We start from the raw sequence: 22,511 nt of genomic DNA, 5'->3' as shown, positions 1-22,511 counted from the left end.
AGAGACAGAAGGTACCTGTGGCCATTGAGTGGGCTTCTGCCCCTTGATTGTCACCATGTGTCAGAGGCTGGCTCTCCCTTTCACAAGCTCAGTACTTCTTTTTATAAGCTGGCTGTAGTTGATCAGGCCCTGGTAACAGATGGAAGAAGGCGCCTCAGTCACTGAAGGGAAGGGAGACCCTGCTAGTTTATACAGGACTTTGTGTGAGCACATGCGTGTATGTGCAGAGAACATGAGACATCACTTGTCTTTTTTAGGATCAGGACTTCAGAGTCTGAAAAGTCCCATCTAACTGCATGTGATGGAGGAACAAATGGACATCACCCAGAAAGATGAACTTCGAATTGCATGTATCAGCTGGATGGAACTTTGGCTTGTCTCCCTGGTGGAGAGCTAAGTATATTTTGTGAGGGAAGAAGGAAACAAAGAAATGTTTAGTGATGAGAAGGGTGGATTGTAGCAGACTTAGGAAATGATGGTCAAAGATTGCTCACTTATGTTTCTCAGGCTCTCTCTGCAGGGGGATTGGGCACATGATTAGTGGACATGGCCCTTTCTCACAGGAGCCATTCTCACTTTTTTCACATGGCTTCTTATTTAGTGACTTACTTCAGGCAATATTACCTAATTGGCCTCTCCATTCCAGTGCATACTTTGCTTGGAGCTTGCATTAGTCCTCTTCTCTATCAACAGATACTGCTTTGTTCTTCTTGTGATAATGTTGTTCAACATTTAGGGAAAAAGCTTAGTTTACATATATCCAACATTGGGCAGGCTTCGCCCCAAACGTGGAAACAGACTGTTGTTTTCATGTCCTTGACATTTTTGGAATCAGCGAGAAATGCTACATATGAATGTGAGAGATTTCATTACCTCCGAGCACTGTCTATTTTAAGCCCTCACCATATTTATCAAGTGGAAAACTTGGTCTCAGTGAGCCTTGCAGAGAATGTGATTGGCTATAATCACCAGTTTTTAGTTTTGAATCACTTCTCCAAAGGGTTACCCTAAGGATTTCAGAAATTTTTATTTCTTGGCCTCAAAAGATGACTCATTCAACCAGAATCTTTCCTTGAGTAAAAAAGTCACAGGAGAGACTATTGCTGATGTGGTGGCCAAAAGGAAGACCCTTATCCAAGTAATTGCTTCCTGACCTCCAGGCCTGGAGCTCTAATTCTATTGACATCTCTGGCTGTCAAGAATACCAGCAGCATTGCTAATGCAATTGGTCTTATCTTAAGATGTACATTCCTTTCCCCTAAACTGCCTTCCATAGACACACACGTAAGATTGTCTGTTTATGGATTGTAGCAGATGGGACTAGTAGTTTGTCTTCCTCTGATCTCCTAATTCCTATGAGCTACCAAGTTTACTCTTTGCCTAGCTGCTTAGAGAAGTCAATTTTGTGTCTCCGAAGATCAGAATTAGGAGTTCCGGTGACCAGAGCACGTTTAAGGGGCAGAGCTGATGGCCTAAGGTGGAGACTCCCTGTGACCATGAGGTTTCTCATGTGATTTAGGGTGTTAGGGATTTCCTCACTGGGGTAACTGAGCATACCCCTAATGTCTGTCCCTCTCATGCTGCCCCCAGGGGATGAGACTTATGACTCCTGGTGGAGCCATTGGGTGGAGGAGAGAAGGGGTGACCTTTGGGCATAGCTAACTTAGATTCTCCAGACATGGGCTGTATCATTCTACATTTACCATGTGGATGTAAGAAAAAGTCATTACAGGAGATTTTCATCATCTGAGTTTACCATGTGTAAGTTTCCTTAGTTTCCAGTGAAAACTACTGTATCATAAAACATCAATAAAATTACCTCCTATAAAGTTAGTGCCCGCTCAACATTAATGTCTATCTCTGCTCATGGTATCAGTATCCATGTCTGCTGGCTCCTGCTGGGTTTCTGAGGTAGCAAACATCTTACAATAAAATGAAAATATAAGGGAAAATGATTGCAGGAGGAAATGGAGAGTTTTGCAAAAGGTGCACTATTTCATGAAGTTGATAACAGTGATGCTGGAGAGCTCCTCCAGTCACACGTAAACTCAGACAAATGAGGATCTGCCAGGGTTAACAAACAAGTCAGGAGGGTTGACATGTACAGTTCACATTGTGGACTCTCAAAAGAGATTCATTGAAATATAAATTTTTTCCTTGGAAAAATTTCTGAAGTTCTTGGGTCTATTTGTGAAAATGACCTTCCCTAGGCATATATAAATGACCTTCAGGGCATATATAAAGTGATATCATTTTGCTTTTAGTTTAATTGAAAAAGATTTATGAAATCCAAACAAATCAATCAATACTTGATACATTGTTCGTTCCTTTTAAGAATTAACAACTAGTTGCAATTATGATGAATACTTTGTAAAAATAGTACAAAACAGTTTCATAATTTTAGTTTCATTTCTTTTTCAGGTTCAAGTTATAATAGAAGCATTTGTCCCCCACTACTAATGATGTCCTCATTTTAAGGAAATTTAAAACCTTTTCAGGTACCAATTAACCTCAGAGAAGGAGGGCCTCCCTCCTTTATTTGTAATAATGAAAGAGCAATTATTTAATTTCATTTTCATTGTAAACACTTCAGATAGAGACCAGGGAATAAGCAATACCAAACATATATAAATAAAATGTTGTGCAGCTATGAATTTTATATATGTTATATATATGTAATTATATACATAAAACATTCCTGAATTCAAAAGATATGCTTTTTTAAAAAATTTTAATTATATTTACCAGATTGTTTTCCCCTTAGATTGTCCCTTTCATGGCTTCTTGCATTCAGGTTTATTGTCAGCTGATAAGCAATGTCTCAGTGTGGAAAAAATCCACTATTTGCTTAGTCACTTACCTAAAGCTGCTTACCTGAATATATATGCTCTGATTGTTCCTTATTTCTCAGGATTGGATCCCTGTTCCCTTGGCCTGGAATGTTGGAAAAACTCCTAGTGCTGGTTTTCCAAAAGGTGAGGCAGTAGAAGACTGAAGCTATAAGCCAAACCCTCCTTACTGGGTTTGTAAAAATCACTTAAGTGGGCGAAGCTTTAGTTTTATCTCTAAAATGTGGTTAACAGCTTCCTTTTATTCCCTTACAAGTCTGTTGTGAGACTCAAATGGGATGATATCCATGTTTGGGAAAACACTTTATACAGTGTAAATGGAACTAGCATTGATGGAAACTTTATAAGGAAAGTGCACTAGGCTGAGTATATTTACAGACCTTACTTCATGTGGTCAAGTGCAGGGGTTGGATGTTATTATTATTATGTAGCATGACTGTCCTACTAGTCTTTGATTATTGTGAAGTTAATTCCCTGTCCTTGTTCTTTGACCTTCACAGTGGAGGCCTCCAATTCTATTATGTCTTACTGACTTGTTTCTAATAGACTCACTTGGGCTGTCCCTGGATGAGAAACTCAGTGTAACCCTGTGACCTTGGGCACAGCCTGCCCAAAGGGAAAACCACCCAGAAACTTTGACACCAGACTGCTGAGCATCTCTAAGCGCTCCCTCTCTCTCACCACTCCCCAGCTTCCAGCAAATTAAAAAGATCTGCCAACTCCACCTTTGTAAAACCTCTCGAATCCATTTCTACTCCCTCTCTCCTTTGTTACTGGCCTATTTCAGGGGGTTGTTAGGTCTCACCCAGACAGCCCTGTGGGTGTCACTGACAGGCCTCCTCAGGGAACCCTGGTGGGGGGGCAGCCTCTGGTGCTCCTGTGCCCAACAGGGCAGGCAGCTGGAGAAGCAGCAGAGCTACAGTAAGAATTCTGTCTGGGGTCCAGATCACAGAATCCACTTTGACTTTGACTTCCTCTTCTTTGGCCCTGTTGGTTGTGCCAGGCAGATGACTTGATGGCATGAGTGGGAGGGCTTTGGTTTCCTCATAATTTTCACAGAACCCACTGGATCCACACCCAAAGGTATAATTTAAGTTTGTCATGCAAATGCAGCTTTAAACCCCTACCCCCTTTTCCACTGAGACTGCCATTCCTGAGGTCCCTCTAACGTGGGGATTCCAGAGCCCTGGCATCTAGTCCTGGAACTGGGTTTGCCTGGCATCTTCCTACCTGATCTGACCTACTCTGCCTGCTGGATCCAGCTTTGTTGCTTGTTTATCCTCTCCCATCTTCTGTTCCTCATCTTGATCTCATTCATCTTTCACACCCCTGGCTTTTCAGTCTCCTGTACCCCAAGCTCCAGACCTCCATGGCACACCCTCAAATGGGGGGAAGGGGTTTGTCACTGGGCTTGAGAATTGAAGTTCAAAGACAGTGAGTTTAAAACTATTTGGGGCTATCATACATTAACACCAATTAAACATACAAATATACATATACAGTTCACAAAAACAATACCATGAGCATATGTGATGTGTTCTGGTATTTTCTATTCTGTTCTACTTCATTTTGCTTTTAAAAGTTACTGCTCCTGATGGATTGAAGGGGCTCAGTTTACTGTTTGAGGAAAATGCTGTTTTAATGAAAGTGTCATGGAAAAGTGGAACTGAATGGAACTTAATTTGTAAAAGTAACCAGGGTTTTATCAGAATTTCAGTGGTTGGTGATTTGTCCTCTCTTCTTTTACCTAATATGGGTGAATGGGGAAGGCGAATCCCAGTGTATCTCTTTAGGTTGCATGTGTCTAAAGTAGAACCATTTTAAGAGGTGCTTATTTTTCAATAGAAAGATGTAGAGCACATGCATCAGGCATATTGTCTCTGTTACCAGTAATTGGGGATTAAGAAATGCCATCTCCATGAGCAATTCTTTCAGAACTGTCACTTTTACTGTTGAGGAATTTAATGCGGGGGTATGGATTGCTCAAAGGGCCCTCAGCTCTAGGTTAGAAAAACTAGAAGTTGGAAAGCTTTGTTCTCAGCTTGGAGGGGATCTTTACAGAGTCTGACAGAGAGAGCTGATGGAGTTGAGGATCTAGGCGATGAGCTTCACTCACAAAGAGCCTTGTGTCCCAGAGTCCTTAGCATGGTTCACTGCTGGGCAATTGCCTAAAAGATTTTATATTAATTGGCTGATTATTATTATTAAATTAAATTGTATTACATTTATTATTATTATATTAACAACTTTTAATCAGGTAAACTTTAAAATGTATTTGAAAATTGAAAGAAAAACAGAATGAACCCCATGTACCCATCACTTGACTTCAACTGTTGTCAACTCATGGCTAGTCTTGTTTCTTCTATACCTTACCCACTCCCTACCCACCTCATTATTTTCGAGAATCCAAGACGTTATAGCATTTCATCTATAAACATTTCATTTTGTAGCTCTAAAAGATGAAGGTTTGCTTTTTAAACAAAACCACAATACTGTCACCACACAGGGAGCTTTTGGAGAATTTCAAATGCCTGGATCAATTAAACCAGCATATTTGGGGGTGGGACCCAGGCATTGGTAGTTTTACAAAGCTACAGGTGATTCTACTATTGTTAGCATACTTGATTTGGAGGCAGAAGTTGAATGGTCAGGGCTAAGGGCTCTCATGGAGGATGGTCATCTATGGGAAGCAACTGCAGCAAGTGCCTCCATCAGGACAAGGGTCAGGTCTGCTTGTCTTTCTGACCATTCTCACCCTTTGCAAACCTCTCTGCTTTAGTACTCTTCTCTCTGAAGGCAACGCCCAACAGCAACACCTCTGGTCCTGACCCACCTTCTGAACTCCTATCTCAGACATCTCATTTGCTGTAGGCCATTCCATTAGCATGTTCTACCATTGCCTAAACCTTCATATGCTTAAAATAGTCTTTCCCTTCTGTCCCCCAAACCAGCTCCCTCTCTGGATGGCTACATTTCTGTCATCAGGATGGCTATGTTTTGGGTTTTCTCTTGTCACTTGTATACCAGCCAGAGCCTAAATCTGTCATTTTCCACATTTGATACAGGCACATCCATCCCATTCTTTCTGTTCACATGCTCACAACCTTCCGTGGGTCCCCTCTCCTTTCTGGCTATGCTATTGCAATAACTCCCGGATTAGTTCCTTCTCCTCTTTTCTCTCCTGCTTCCAACCTACTTCATAATCTGAAGTCTATATCTCTTCTCAAAGCAACATTATAAAATTCGTTCACCTGGTTAGCTAAACCCTAAATAAATCTCCATCATACATACATTGTTTGAAATTCACCAAGTACTTTAAGTTCTCATATTTCATTATTTCTTATAAGACCCTCCGCTTTAGCCAGATTGTACACTATTTTTTATTAAAGTATCATTGATATACAATGTCATGTTGGTTTCAAATATACAACACAGTGGTTCAACAGTTACCCATATTCTTAAATCCTCATCCCCCTCTGGTGCAGTCACTATCTATCAATGTAATAAGATGTTGATTGTACCCTATTTCTGAACTTGTCACATACATTCCTATCTGCTTACCTTTGCCCATACCATTCCCTTTTCCCTTTCTTCTTAATCTTATCCTAATGAACTCAAGATCTCCTTTCTTTACAAATCCCCTCATAACTTACAATGGCATCTTTGTCTCTTGATCACATATAGCATTTATTATTGGCAAATTTTTATTCATTTTCCTTTCATGTACATGAATATACATATATATATACACACATATTTTACATATATTTTACCCAATTTCTGCCTTAAAGGAGCAGAAACCTTGTTTAATGTTGCTACGTTTCCATCACATCAGCCACATCATATTTTGTATATAGCAGATATAATAGATGCTCAGTACATATTGAGTGATTGATTTTTCCATTTTCTCTCTAGTGTGTAGCACTGTGTCTTTAGAGACTCATCAGCAGGGGAAGGGTATCTTAGACTAATATGTGAGAATATATCACATGGCACCTCCAGTAGTTGCTTGATTGATTTTCTTTTTGTTGTTCTCAGTTGATGATGATTGCTCCAAATTTGATAATTGTTTGTAATAAACTGTAGCCACCACAGGGCAGTAGTGAAGAATGACCTCATTAAATGAAACATAAATTGCTTCCTTCTCTCAAATGCAGTGATAGCACTGGAGGCTTAAATTCCATTTCACTTCTGCAAGCAGGACCTTGGGAAAGACACTTCCGTGATCTTGGTTGCTGTCTTCCTCTATCAAGCTAAGGGGTTAAGACTAGACTACATCCTCTCTAAATTTTTTCCAACTAGACTATTTAAGAGCTGATGCCACTTTCTGATTCTTGGTACATTGTGCACCATGACCGATCAGAACTTGAATTTGGTTAGAGAATAATGGAAGCACCACTCATGGAGGATTTAGGTTTCAAAGGCAGTAGGTAGGCAAGAATTGCGTATGGTCAGAATTGCTGTTCCCTCACCACCACCCCCGCAAATCTCTTAGGTAGTATTTTCCTTTGCTTGTACATCAGAGGAAGAATTGAGTCTGGCTCACATTTATGGGACATAAAAAAATAACTTAGGTGGAGCCAAGATGGTGGCGTGAGTAGGACAGTGGGAATCTCCTCCCAAAAACATGTATATTTTTGAAAATACAACAAATACAACTATCCCTAAAAGAGAGGCCAGAAGACACAGGACAACAGCCAGACTACATCCACACCTGAGAGAACCCAGCGCCTGGTGAAAGGGGTAAGATACGAGCTGCAGCCCGGTGGGACCCGAGGACCCTCACCCCAGCTCCTGGCAGGAGGAGAGGAGTCAGAGCGGGGAGGGAGAGGGAGCCCAGGACTGCTAAACACCCAGCCCTAGCCATCTGCACCAGAGCGCAGACACACAGTGCATGCGTGGGGTGCTGGAAACTAGGGAAACAGGACAGTAAGACATGTGAGCAGGTCCCCACAACCGGCGAAAGCGAGTGCTTTTTGAAAGTCTTAAAGGGACAGGGACCCCACAGCTGGACGGAAGCATCCTGGGTCACAGTCCAGCAGCTGGAAATTCCAGGGAACTCCGGGCGCACTAACCACCTGGGCAACAGCTCTGAGAACCCTCACGGAGGTAAACAGTCAAAGAGCCCCCCGTCCATTACCCCTCCAGGGACCCGCCATAGTAGAGCAGCAGCCTGAGGCTGGCTACGCCCACAGCAAGGGAGCTTCCTCCATACCGGCCGGGCAAGATACAGAGACCCAGTCTACATGCAATTGCCCAACACAAGCCACTAGGGGCCGCAGTTGTCCCAGTAAAGAAAGGCCAGGAGCAAGTGTAAAGAGTCTTGGCTGTCCCAGCTGACAGACAAGTCAATAGCACACCACTGCACCTATCAACATGAAAAGGCAAAAAAATTTGATCCAGACAAGACTAACCCAGACAGCTTCGGCATCTGCTACATCTTCCCCTGAGAAGGAACCTGGGGAGATAGATTTAACCAGTCTTCCTGAAAAAGAATTCAAAACAAAAGTCATAACCATGCTGATGGACTTGCAGAGAAATATGCAAGAACTAAGGAGGGAGAATACAGAAATAAAACAATCTCTGGAAGGACTTCAAAGCAGAATGGACGAGATGCAAGAGACCATGAATGGACTAGAAAACAGAGAATAGGAATGCAGAGAAGCTAATGCAGAGAGAGATAAAAGGATCTCCAGGAATGAAAGAATATTAAGAGAACTCTGTGACCAATCTAAATGGAACAATATCTGCATTATAGGGGTACCAGAAGAAGAAGAAGAGAGAAAAAGGGATAGAAAGTGTCTTTGAAGAAATAATTGCTGAAAACTTCCCCAAACTAGGGGAGGAAATGGCCTCTCAGACCACAGAGGTACACAGAACCCCCATGACAAGGGATCCAAGGAGGGCAACACCAAGACACATAATAATTAAAACGGCAAAGATCAAAGACAAGGACAGAGTATTAAAGGCAGCCAGAGAGAAAAAAAAGGTCACCTACAAAGGAAAACCCATCAGGCTATCATCAGACTTCTCAACAGAAACCTAACAGGCCAGAAGAGAATGGCATGATATACTTAATGCAATGAAACAGAAGGGCCTCGAACCAAGAATACTGTATCCAGCACAATTATCATTTAAATATGAAGGAGGGATTAAACAATTCCCAGAAAAGCAAAAGTTGAGGGAATTTGCCTTCCACAAACCACCTCTACAGGGCCTCTTACAGGGACTGCTCTAGATGGGAGCACTCCTAAAAAGAGCACAGAACAAAACACCCAACATATGAAAACGGGAGGAGGAGGAATAAGAAGGGAGAGAAATAAAGAATCATCAGACCATGTTTATAATAGCTCAATAAGCGAGTTAAGATAGACAGTAAGATAGTAAAGAAGCTAACCTTGAACTTTTGGTAACCACAAACTTAAAGCCTGAAATGGCAATAAGTACATACCTTTCAATAATCACCTTAAATGTAAATGGACTAAATGGACCAATCAAAAGACACAGAGTAATAGAATAGATAAAATAGCAAGACCCATCCATATGTTGCTTAAAAGAGACTCACCTCAAACCCGAAGACATGCACAGACTTAAAGTCAAGGGATGGAAAAAGATATTCCATGCAAACAACAGAGAGAAAAAAGCAGGTGTTGCAATACTAGTATCAGACAAAACAGACTTCAAAACAAAGAAAGTAACAAAAGATAAAGAAGGACATTACATAATGATAAAGGGCTCAGTCCAGCAAGAGGATATAACCATTACAAATATATATGCACCCAATACAGGAGCACCAACATATGTGAAACAAATACTAACAGAATTAAAGGAGGAAATAGAATGCAATGCATTCATTCTAGGAGACTTCAACACACCACTCACTCCAAAGGACAGATCCACCAGATAGAAAATAAGTAAGGACACAGAGACACTGAACAACACACTAGAACAGATGGACCTAATAGATATCTTTAGAACTCTACATCCAAAAGCAACAGGATACACATTCTTCTCAAGTGTACATGAAACATTCTCCAGAATAGACCACACACTAGGCCACAAAAAGAGCCTCAGTAAATTCCAAAAGATTGAAATCCTACCAACCAACTTTTCAGACCACAAAGGCATGAAACTAGAAATAAACTGTACAAAGAAAGCAAAAAGGCTCACAAACTCATGGAGGCTTAACAACACACTCCTAAATAATCAATGGATCAATGACCAAATTAAAATGGAGATTCAGCAATATGTGGAAACAAATGACAACAACAACACTAAGCCCCAACTACTGTGGGATACAGCAAAAGCAGTCTTAAGAGGAAAGTACATAGCAATCCAGGCATATTTAAAGAAGGAAGAACAATACCAAATGAATAGTCTAATGTCACAATTACCAAAATTGGAAAAAGAAGAACAAATGAGGCCTAAGGTCAGCAGAAGGAGGGACATAATAAAGATCAGAGAAGAAATAAATAAAATTGAGAAGAATAAAACAATAGGAAAAAATCAATGAAACCAAGAGCTGGTTCTTCGAGAAAATAAACAAAATAGATAAGCCTCTAGCCAGACTTATTAAGAGGAAAAGAGAGTCAACACACATCAACAGAATCAGAAATGAGAAAGGAAAAATCACCATGGACCCCACAGAAATACAAAGAATTATTAGAGACTACTGTGAAAACCTATATGCTAACAAGCTGGGAAACCTAGGAGAAATGGACAACTTCCTAGAAAAACACAACCTTCCAAGACTGACCCAGAAAGAAACAGAAAATCTAAACAGACCAATTACCAGCAACGAAATTGAAGCGGTAATCAAAAAACTACCAAAGAACAAAACCCCCGGACCAGATGGATTCACTGCTGAATTTTATCTGACACTTAGAGAACACACAATACCCATTCTCCTTAAAGTTTTCCAAAAAATAGAAGAGGAGGGGATACTCCCAAACTCATTCTATGAAGTCATCACCCTAACACCAAAACCAGGCAAAGACACCACCAAAAAAGAAAACTACAGACCAGTATCCCGGATGAATGTAGATGCAAAAATACTCAACAAAATATTAGCAAACCGAATTCAAAAATACATCAAAAGGATCATACACCATGACCAAGTGGGATTCATCCCAGTGATGCAAGGATGGTACAACATTTGAAAATCCATCAACATCATCTACCACATCAACAAAAAGAAAGACAAAAACCACATGATCATCTCCATAGATGCTGAAAAACAAAATTCAACATCCATTCATGATAAAAACTCTCAACAAAATGGGTATAGAGGGCAAGTACCTCAACATAATAAAGGCCATATATGATAAACCCACAGCCAACATCATACTGACCAGCCAGAAGCTGAAAGTTTTTCCTCTGCGATCAGGAACAAGACAGGGATGCCCACTCTCCCCACTGTTATTCAACACAGTAGTGGAGGTCCTAGCCACGGCAATTAGACAAAACAAAGAAATACAAGGAATCCAGATTGGTAAAGAAGAAGTTAAACTGTCACTATTTGCAGATGACATGATATTGTACATAAAAAACCCTAAAGACTCCACTCCGAAACTACTAGAGCTAATATCGGAATTCAGCAAAGTTGCAGGATACAAAATTAACACACAGAAATCTGTGGCTTTCCTATACACTAACAATAAACTAATAGAAAGAGAAATCAGGAAGACAATTCCATTCACAATAGCATCAAAAAGAATGAAATACCTAGGAATAAACCTAACCAAGGAAGTGAAAGACCTATACTCTGAAAACTATAAGACACTCAAGAGAAATTAAAGAGGCCAGTAACAAATGGAAACTCATCCCATGCTCATGGCTAGGAAGAATTAATATCATCAAAATGGCCATCCTGCACAAAGCAATATACAGATTCGATGCAATCCCTATTAAATTACCAACAGCATTCTTCAATGAACTGGAACAAATAGTTCAAAAATTCATATGGAAACACCAAAGACCCTGAATAGCTAAAGCAATCCTGAGAGTGAAGAATAAGGTGGGGGGGATCTCACTCCCCAACTTCAAGCTCTACAAAGCCACAGTAATCAAGACAATTTGGTACGGGCACAAGAGCAGAGCCACAGACCAATGGAAGAGAATAGAGACTCCAGACATTAAGCCAAACATATATGGTCAACTAATATTCAATAAGGGGGCCATGGACATACAATGGGGAAATTACAGTCTCTTCAACAGATGGTGCTGGCAAAACTGGACAGCTACATGTAAGAGAATGAAACTGGATCACTACCTAACCTCATACACAAAAGTAAATTCGAAATGGATCAAAGAGTTGAATGTAAGTCATGACACCATAAAACTCTTAGAAAAAAACATAGGCAAAAATCTCTTAGACATAAACATGACTGACCTCTTCTTGAACATATCTCCCTAGGCAAGGGAAACAAAAGCAAAAATGAACAAGTGGGACTATATCAAGCTGAAAAGCTTCTGTACAGCAAAGGACACCATCAATAGAACAAAAAGGTATCCTACAGTATGGGAGAATATATTCATAAATGACAGATCCGACAAAGGGTTGACATCCAAAATATATAATGAGCTCACACACCTCAACAAACAAAAAGCAAATAATCCAATTAAAAAATGGGCAGAGGAGCTGAATAGACAGTTCTCTAAAGAAGAAATTCAGATGGCCAACAGACACATGAAAAGATGTTCCACATCGCTTGTCATCAGAGAAATGCAAATTAAAACCACAAAATGAGATATCATCTCACACCAGTAAGGATGGCTACCATCCAAAAGACAAACAACAACAAATGTTGGCGAGGCTGTGGAGAAAGGGGAACCCTCCTACACTGCTGGTGGGAATGTAAATTAGTTCAACCATTGTGGAAAGCAGTATGGAGGTTCCTCAAAATGCTCAAAATAGAAATACCATTTGACCCAGAAATTCCACTTCTCGGAATTTACTCTAAAAATGCAGCAGTCCAGTTTGAAAAAGATAGATGCATCCCTATGTTTATCGCTGCACTATTTACAATAGCCAAGATATGGAAGCAACCTAAATGTCCATCAGTAGATGAATGGATAAAGAAGATGTGGTACATATACACAATGGAATATTACTCAGCTATAAGAAAAAAACAGATCCTACCATTTGCAACAACATGGATGGAGCTAGAGGGTATTATGCTCAGTGAAATAAGCCAGGCAGAGAAAGACAAGTACCAAGTGATTTCACTCATATGTGGAGTATAAGAACAAAAGAAAACTGAAGGAACAAAACAGCAGCAGAAGCACAGAACCCAAGAATGGACTGATAGTTACCAAAGGGAAAGGGACTGGGGAGGATGGGTGGGAAGGGAGGGATAAGGGTGGGAAAAAAGAAAGGGGGCATTACGATTAGCATGTATGGTGTGTGGGGGGGCATGGGGAGGGCTGTGCAACACAGAGAAGACAAGTAGTGATTTTACAGCATCATTCTATGTTGAAGGACAGTGACTGTGAACTTGGTGACAAGTAGTGATTTTACAGCATCTTACTATGTTGATGGACAGTGACTGTGAATGGGTATGTGGGGGGGACTTGGTGAGGGGGAGAGCCTAGTGAACATAATGTCCTTCATGTAATTGTAGATTAATGATACAAAAAAAATAATAATAACTTAAAGCACTAGAGATCCTTTCTCAGTATGAGGAGCTCATGACACCTGGGACCAGCTGAGGGAAGAGCAGATCCAAGTCCCTCAACTATTCTCCCTCGGGTCCATGTGTGCTGAATGAAATGGCAGCTGGAATGGCCCTTAAAATAGAATGTTCTCTCTAGGATGTATGTCTGAATCTGCACAAGGCAAGTGACCACATACATATCAGAAGCAGGGCTAGCACTCACAGACTGGAGTGGTCTTCTGAAAGAAGTAGGGGGGGAGGAGCTTAAAATGCCTTGGAGTCAAGATTCACTGCCTACTTAAACATTCTATATTAAGGGAATATCTTCCCCTCCCTACTTCTGCTCTTACAGCGCTTTTGAAAAGCAGCCAATCCTCTCTCTGATCCCTTCCCAAGGCCCCAGAAATGCCAATTCAGCTATGAGAGTCATCAGGAAGTGATTGAGAGACTGGCAAAGTCCCAGATCTCATACTGAGGACAGAACAGTGAGAAGGAGGTCTCTTTATTTCTCACAGAGGGTTGTCAAAACATTGTATCCCTCAAATGGCAAACATAAAAAAGGAATGGACATGTGGATTTGGATGTAGCTCCTGGGATAATTTAGTTTGGTTATCACTGCTCACTTACTGAGATGATCTCTTCTAGACTTAGGACAAGAGAATCCCAACAATTCAGCTTCCACCACAACCTTTCCAAACTTACGAACCTAAGAATGAGAAGAAGATATAATTGTAAAAAAAAAAAAAGCAAAACAATCAAAAGAATTTAGACTAATTAAACTACTACTTTTTCATAAAAGAGTGAAGAAAATTGAGTATGTGCTCAGCTTTCCAGTTTTATTTGGGATTTAATGGCATCCATAAAAGCTAGATGAAGTTGGAAACTAAAATTACTTAGGTTAAGGAGATTGTTTAAAAATAGAAATCATGGAAAGTCTAGGATACTGGAGTGTGCCATGTAGTTAACCCTCTCTCTTAAGGAACTTTCTAGAATCCAAAGTTTTATTCTAGAACTTCGCCCACATAGATTGGACATTAGATGAGTGGGGGAGAGAGGAGTCTTCTTCAGCACAAGTATTGCAGATGTGGAGTCTGATGTTTGGTGTATTTCATCTCCTCTCTGGTGCCTTCCCGCCTCTCCCATTATTCTAGGCATCTATCCCTCCGTTCCACATTCCTTTCCAGCTCTTACCTCATAGTTAACTAATCTCCCCAAAGCATTAGCCAAAAATAGCTTAAGGTATTTGTTCTTCTATTCAATGATTCAAACTTCAAAGGATTAACTCACAAATAGTGGATTTTCAGGTGGGAGGAGACACATTTTGAGACACAGAACCTTGACCAGCTATTCTTCACATAAAGATTACTGTTGAGCGTCTCACTCTTCTTTCTATTTCTCATGACTAATTGCTATAAAAGTGCCTCCTTGCTAGAATAACAAACTTCTTGAGGGCAAGGACAGTGCTCACCATTATATCTCCAGGATTCAACCCTGTTATGGCACAAAAAATGTGCTCAAAGAGGGAAAGGTTTAGAGTGGAGGAAAAGTGGAGTGAAGAGGCTATTTGGAACTGATTTAAAACTCCTTCCTATTACAGAAGAGAAGATGGAGACTAGAACAGGGAGAGGAGCTGACATTTCTTGACACCCACCGTGGACACTATACTAGGGACATATTTCTTTATTGTATCATTTCATGCTACTAATATGCATTTATCATTACAATTTTTATCCTCAGTACAGATTAGGAAACCAAGATGCACAAAGAATAAATAACTTACCCAACATCACACAGCTGGCAAATGACAGCGCTGCAATTGAACCCAGACCTCTCTAATTCTAAAGAAAATGACTTCTCACTCACTTGTTTCCTGGGAAAAGGCCTTGAGGTAGGTAACCATTCGGGCCAAGATTGCTGCTGAGATCCTTAGAGGCAGAGCCAGCCCCAGCACTAAACCTGACATCACCTGACTTTAATCCAGTTTGGGGACAGCAATTTGTTGGAAATGAAATAACCCTTTAGGATTCTATAGTTGCTTCCACTATGCTAGTCCATTTGAAACACTGGTCTAGATAGTAACAGTACATCAGTACATAGTTACCAAGGGAGACTTAGCCTACAGCCAGGAGAATGCCCACACGTTTTTGATTACCTGAGGTCCTCGTATGTGTCGGGCATTCCCTATTGATTAGCACATCTTCACTCATTCTTTGGCCTCTTCTGCTGAGCTGGCAGCTGTTCTGGAAGAATGACTTTGCTGTTGAAGAAAATCCTTGACATAAGTTGAGAATGGTTTCCAAAAGATGAGTCATTTTGGTGTTTTTTTGTATGTGTTCCATACAAATTTGGCCTGACTTCTCCAGGGATTAGAAATCCTATCATCTTACCATTCAGCTTAGTTGCCTCTGTTGGGTCCCCAATGTCTAAATAATAAAGTCCAAGGCTTTAATGGGACACACTTCTTGTGCAAGTTCCACCCTGTCTCCCTGCCTTTATCTGTCTCTGCTCTCTGCCATGTATCTCTTGCTTCATCTGTAAGAACTTCCTGAATTTCCATGTCCTTCCATGACTATATATACAGCATTACTCCTCTGAGGGGTAAATTCCAGCTCATTTCTCAAAACCTAGCTCAAATCTGTCATTTTGTAATGTCTTTTTCAACTCCTGCAGGGCAGTGCTTATGACCTGGACTCCCTATAGAACACTCTGCACAAATCTGACTAAGGAAGCCACAGGGTACCGTGCTTAGGAGCATCCATTTTGCATTCAAAGCCTGGTTCTGCCTCTTTATAGCTATAGGACCTTGATGAAGTTACATATCTTCTTAAGCCTCAATTTCATTATTTAAACACACAAGGAAAATACTCATACAACTTCATGAGGATTATGTTGACAAAACACTAAGATGTTGAGCAGAACGCCCAGCACACTATAGGTGCTCAATGAACCACACTCACATTGTGACATAGCTTTTTTTTTTCACCTGCCTCTGACCTCTGCTGGACAACGAGCTCTCAGAGTCCAGGACTTTGAGTCTTATTCTTCTTTGTGTCCCTCCCTGATACATCAGAGGAAGACTGTCAGGGGGCTCAGAGCTTGAGACCCCACCACTTCTCCAGGATGGGTTCTCAGCTGCTTGCTTCCTGCCCCCTGGTCCCCTGACTCACCCGCCTCCCCTTCCCTGGCGGCGTCAAGACTGCTGCTACTTTCCACAGGGTGTTGATGACCAGGTCACACTGCTGAGATGGGGGATGCTCACATTGCACTGTCGCTCTGAGAACCTAGCAGGGACCTGGGTGTGGGTGGGGAGAAGGTTCAAGTTGGGTGTGTGTCCCATGGCATCTCAGTGGTGCGAAGTAGCAGCTAACCCTTCCCCAGGCTGGCCGCTCCATGATGCCCTGGATGAGTGTCCCAGTAGAGGCCAGATCCTACTACTGAGTCATTTACTAGTGCATCCAATGCAAGGGTTTCGGTCCCTCGAAGGGGGTGCCTTCTGCTCTGGACTGGGGTAGCTAGCCTTCTAGAAGTAGGTAGAAGATGACTTCACCATCTAGGCTGAGGCCCCACATTTTCATTTTTCGCTGGGTGCTCAGATTTTTGTAATCAGCCCTGCTTGTAGATATTTAAAAAGAATGCTTACTGAAGGCTTGCAAGGTGAATAGGCCAAATAGGGTAGAGTGAGGATGGAAGAAGACAGTGTCAACAAAGACTATGCTCTTCATCAGAGTCACAAGTTTAGAAAGACAGATGGCTGGCTATTAGACAGCTGAGAGCTGGAAGGGAACATGCCATCGCATAGTCCAAACTAGAATGACATGTGCTTTTCCATGTTCAAATACAAGTTCACTTTCCCCTTCTTAATTCAGTTTTCTTCACTTTTTCCTTTCACTCAGATTTATTCCAAGACCCCCAAAATATCTTGTTTTTCCTTTGTCAAGATGAAACAATGATCTACATATGGGAGATGGCAAAATAGTGATAAAGTCTCATTAGAAAGAATTTCTTATCATGAATATGGTAAGTATGCTGAGACCTGTTAAGTGCATTCTCTTTAGCAGTCACTGTTCATAATGAAAAAGCAACGGGTGATAAATTCTCAGCAGCTTTCAACACAGTCTTTGCAGAGAACTTCTCGTGGTGAGAGGTAGGGGGACTCTGGCCCAGTGTTTTACAGATCTTTTATTCTGCTTCTGGCAGCTATCTCTTAGTTGTCCTACATCTTCCCCAAACACCCATAAATAACCCAATCCCCAATTACTGTGCCAGGAAAGTCTGCTTTAGCTGCTATAAGTCCTTCCCATATGTTACATGACTTAAAATAAAAGAGGATTGAAGTAAACTTGGCTATATAATATAAACAAATATTTATTGAGACCCAATGCACTACACACTTTTCTTCTTTGTTAATTCAGTTCTGGAAAAAAAGAGAGGGATCAAGGGTAGGGAGAGGGAGGGAGAGACCAGACGTCAATTTGATATCATCTCCAGTGTCTGCAGACGAAGACTATGATTTATAGCAAAACACTAATTAAAATGAAATCATTGAAAAATATTTGGGAGCCCAGTGGAATTCTTCATAACAGAGTGTGATCTACAGCAGACAATTAGAGCATATATCAAGTTAACCAACTTACATATTAGGAAAAGGCAGGACCAAAAGGTAAAAGTGAAGGAGAAACAGACCTCGGCAGAGGCTGTTTTGCAAAATCTAGCATGAAGTTTCACATTCAACAGCCCTCTTAATACTGCTGAGTAAGCCTGCAGTTCCATCTCCAAGATTTTCCAGCTGGTAGTTTCAGCCCGCCTCCCCAGGTCTGTGCCAGCCTGCGGCCACCAGCTCTCACTCTCCCCTCCACCCTCCTCCTTTCCCCTCCCTGGCTTCCCCACTGACTTCTTCCCCTCTTCCTTTTCCTCCTCCTTCCTCTTTTAAAGCCAGGACCTGTGTATGAAATGCTAAATGTGCTATGTACCTCCAGGCACAACAGTATTTCAAGTGCTGCGCGTGTTTTTACATTAATTTATCAAAACACAAACAACAAAAATGCAATGCTAATGTAAAATATACATTTTGTCATTATAAAAAAGGCGCCTAGTGAAAATACATAAAACAAACCTGGTTGGTATTCAAACTGCTTTGAAAATAAAGTGGGATTTGTTTGCAAGGATTTAAATTGGTAAATGATTTGAATTTCTCCACCCCTAGGTGAATGATTTAGATGGCCTTGACCCCAGTCTGACTGCAGGGATTAATGTGGGATAATGATTGCTGAGGCTATCATTGCAGCCGGCATCATTAATTATCCTTATTGATTGTAGCTTTCAAAGATAAAGCATTATGCTGACTGGAAAATACCCTCTTCCTGCAAGGTCAAGGCTAAAATAGGGAAGCTAAATAATTGCATTAACAAACAAAGAAATAAAAATAACCTCTCAGAGCATGGTGTAATTAAGATCCAATTACAACGTTTGTTCTAGTTTACAAAATGACAGAGTTCTTCTTGTCAAATCATTTTCCCGAAAATTGCTTCAGTACATGATAATTGCATTATAGCAGGTAACCAGAAAGGAGCATTAAAAGGGGGATCAGTTTCCTTGGATAGCTGCCATGGCTCTTGCTTTTGGACTCACCTAGGAAAGTGTGAGAGCCCCTAGGGACTTGTCTGAAAATACTAATGAGATGTTAAATGAAGGGGGTTAGCTGGAGGAAGTAATAATTGGGCCTCAAATCCTATTATATTTCTTTTGGATACTGTAATGGAGCTTAGAGATATCCAAGGATGTTATTGCTGACTTTCTCTACCCACCTTCTCTGGCCACATCATTTTCATTGCTGTGAAAATCTTGGCTCTAAAGCCCTATTTGGTTGTAAATTTCTTTGGTGAAAGGGATCAGTATTACAGCTTCCCTGCTATTGATTAGATTTTGGACTCTAAAAAAGCATAAAGCAGGTTTTAAGTAAAAACCCAAAGCTACGTGTGATTTTCTGTGAGGAAATATTTCAAACAAATGCTTAGGTTTTTTTCTTCTGCTAAAGGTCTCCTGCTACATGTTCTGAAGTGGCACATATTAAGGTCTGATTGGAAAAGGGGTGGGTGCAGTGGACCTGCTGCTGGTTCGGGAGCTGGGCATCCACCTTCATGTGTGGTGCTTATGACCTATGCCAGGCATTTGGTCTTTTGGGGCCTTAGTTCCTCCATCTGGGAAAGTGGGATCACTATCAAACCCTGCCTTCGGGCGGACTAAAAGCCAAGGACATAACAACAACAAGAAAAATCCTCTGTGTAAACTATTTCTTATGTAGTGGGATCCTCAAATAGAAGATGCTGTCAAAATAGAGAGTGATGCATTTATATTTCCCTCGTTTTATCAAAAAGAGAAAATGAGCAAAAGAGCATGCGATGGAAAGAGAGCCACCATTCATTACTCTCTTACAATGGGCTGGGCATAGTGGTTAACATTTTAATTATTTTATTTAATCCTCAAAACTATTCTGTGAAAGACACTATTATTATTCACATTTTACAAACAAATGGGAAATCAGAAGCTCAGAGAGGCTAGGTAATTTTTCCCACTGACACACAATGAGAAGTGGTAGAGTGAAGACTTGAACTCTGGTCTTAGCTAATATGTGCTCCTTTCATCTATATAGTTGCAGGAAGAGACTGTATTCCAGGCTTGCACCTCTACTATTTGAACGTAGTCTCCTTTTCCAGCTTCATCTAGCAGCCTTGCAAACCCTACATTTCTTAATATAGAAGTAAATGATGGATACATTTTTGTTTCTAAAGTTCATACAAAACATAAGTTCCTGGAATGAAATGTGAAAGCTCCCTCTCTTGGAAGTCCCCAACTCTTAGATCCCCACTTGTAGCAACCATTAAATCTGGTGTCTATTTTTTTTTACACTCTTCTCTTTGTATACATAGATGTGTATACATTATTTTTTTTTACTTTACATATAATGGGATCATACATTTTATTCTAAAACTTGTTTCTTTCCCTTAAGAGTATACCTAAGAGAGATTTCAAGTAATAAGAGAGATGTCTAAATCCATCTTTGTCTTTATAATGACTTTGCAGACTTCCAGTGCAGGAATGTATCATAATTTATTTAACCTGCCTCTTACTTTGGGGCATTTAAGTTGTTTCCAATTGCATAATTACAGTTGGTGCTGCAGTGAACATCTGTGTACATCTATCTTTGTGGACATTTCTCTAGGTCGTATTTCTAGAAGTCAAATTTCTGAGGCAACGGATATGCACATTGTAAATTTTGATAGATAATGAAAAATTCCCCATCAAAAAGACAACCAGCCTACACTGCCAGAGAATGTGTATAGTGCAGAATGTGCCTGTTTTCCTCCATATTCAGCAGCACAGGATATCATTAGCCTTTTAATTTTTCTGTCAGTTTTTTATGAGAAATGATTTCTTATCATGCTTATAACTTATAGTGAGGTAAAATAGTTTTTATTTGTTAATTGACCATTTGTTTATCTTTTTCCAAAATAACTATTCACATACTTTGATAATTTTTCATTGGTTCATTTGTCATTTTTTTTGTCATTGAAACATCCAAGCACTGTGGCCTGGCCAGTTGGTTGCTTTTGCTTAAGTTATTGAAGCTTCAAGAAATAATGCCAAACCACAGGGACATCTGATTAATTCCCATGACAGCTCTGGAGGGCCAGTGGCTGTGTCCTCACCAGACTGTCTCTGTGGCAGGACCTTGGCCTGATCCTGCTCTATAACATCCTTTGTCCCTGTTCAAGTCCCAAGCTTTCCATTGATATGATGAGAAACCTGACAGCCTTCCTAAAAATTCTTTTTGCTTAAGTTTGCCAAATGATTTTCATTGATTGCAACAAAAGAATTAGAGTAATCAGCAGGAGAGTGGATTACAGTCAGAAGAGCTTCAAGGAGAAGAGAAGGATCTGGATTTGGTTGTGTAATGTGAATGGGGCTGAAGACAATGAAAATCCTTTTGGCAATCAAAGAGTTGAATTTGATGATGCTGGGCACCTAACAATTATTATTCAGTAAAATTATTTGAATTATTGCGTGGGTGACCTGGAATCAAGTATCTATTGAGGGGCTTTTGGCTCTTCTGTAAGTGACACTCAAAAATCCAGTTGTGTATGATGGACAACTGACTGAACAACATAATTGCCACAATGCGGCTAGGATAGTGTTGTGGTTACAATTGTGTGTCTCTTTAACTGTTTTGTTTCAAATTTGTACATCCTGTAGACTTTTTCTCAAATAAACTATGTATGCTTCCTATATGATACATGAATGTTTCTGAGAAGAAACTCTGAATAGTTAAGAGGTCTGTTGAAAAGATGCCAAATAATGGTTTAACTGGACAATCTTAAAAGTAATATAGAGACCAATTCTTTATTATATTTTAGTGATCCACCAACAACAGTGGAATATTGTATAGTCAGGTTATAATATTTTTGTCCACTTTATTCTGTCTGGTAACAATTAGTTTTAACTTAAATAAAACATGCATCTGAAATGGGAAAAGAAATCCACAAAAAATATGGAAAACCATCACATTATTTCTGTAAGACAGTATGAAAGGCATGAGGAATTGAAGGTATGAGTAGGATAGTTGCTCTAAGGCCCTGGGCAGCTTAAAGAAAAAGGAATAACAAGTTTAAGTCCCTAAATTTTTTACTTAAAGTATTGGATTGAAACTGGAGGACTTAAAGAGTTAAGCTAAAAGATGCTTTTATCTCTTAGAACCCCAGGATTAATATAGTTCAATATCAAATCAAGGTTTGATGCTATGAGCTGACAAAATTACACCATCATTTGCATTCATAGCTTCCTTATATTGATCAAGAAAAAGGGAAAAAGTCAGAGGACTGGAATAGAGAGATACAGGAGGTTTCAGAAGACATGAAATATGCCAAGCCCCCAGGTCCCACTGAAGCACCCTTGCTCTCCAGATTAATTCAACCCACATTCATGATCAAATGAGGCTATTATAACATTTTTC

General features: G+C 40.3%; 1 long non-coding RNA gene across 1 annotated transcript; it reads left to right on the top strand.

Annotated features, from left to right (window-relative positions):
* The first annotated feature begins 278 nt into the window (after positions 1-278).
* On the top strand, positions 279-15,381 carry LOC118921872 (uncharacterized). The gene is made up of 3 exons (XR_005028535.2): positions 279-2,498; positions 2,912-2,975; positions 15,242-15,381. It is a non-coding gene; the product is annotated as an uncharacterized LOC118921872 (long non-coding RNA).
* Positions 15,382-22,511: the final 7,130 nt, after the last annotated feature.

The sequence above is a fragment of the Manis pentadactyla genome, chromosome 1, assembly GCF_030020395.1.
Source record: "Manis pentadactyla isolate mManPen7 chromosome 1, mManPen7.hap1, whole genome shotgun sequence".
NCBI lineage: Eukaryota > Metazoa > Chordata > Mammalia > Pholidota > Manidae > Manis > Manis pentadactyla.
Note: the sequence above shows the minus strand (reverse complement) of the source record. Positions and strands in the feature narration are given on the sequence as shown.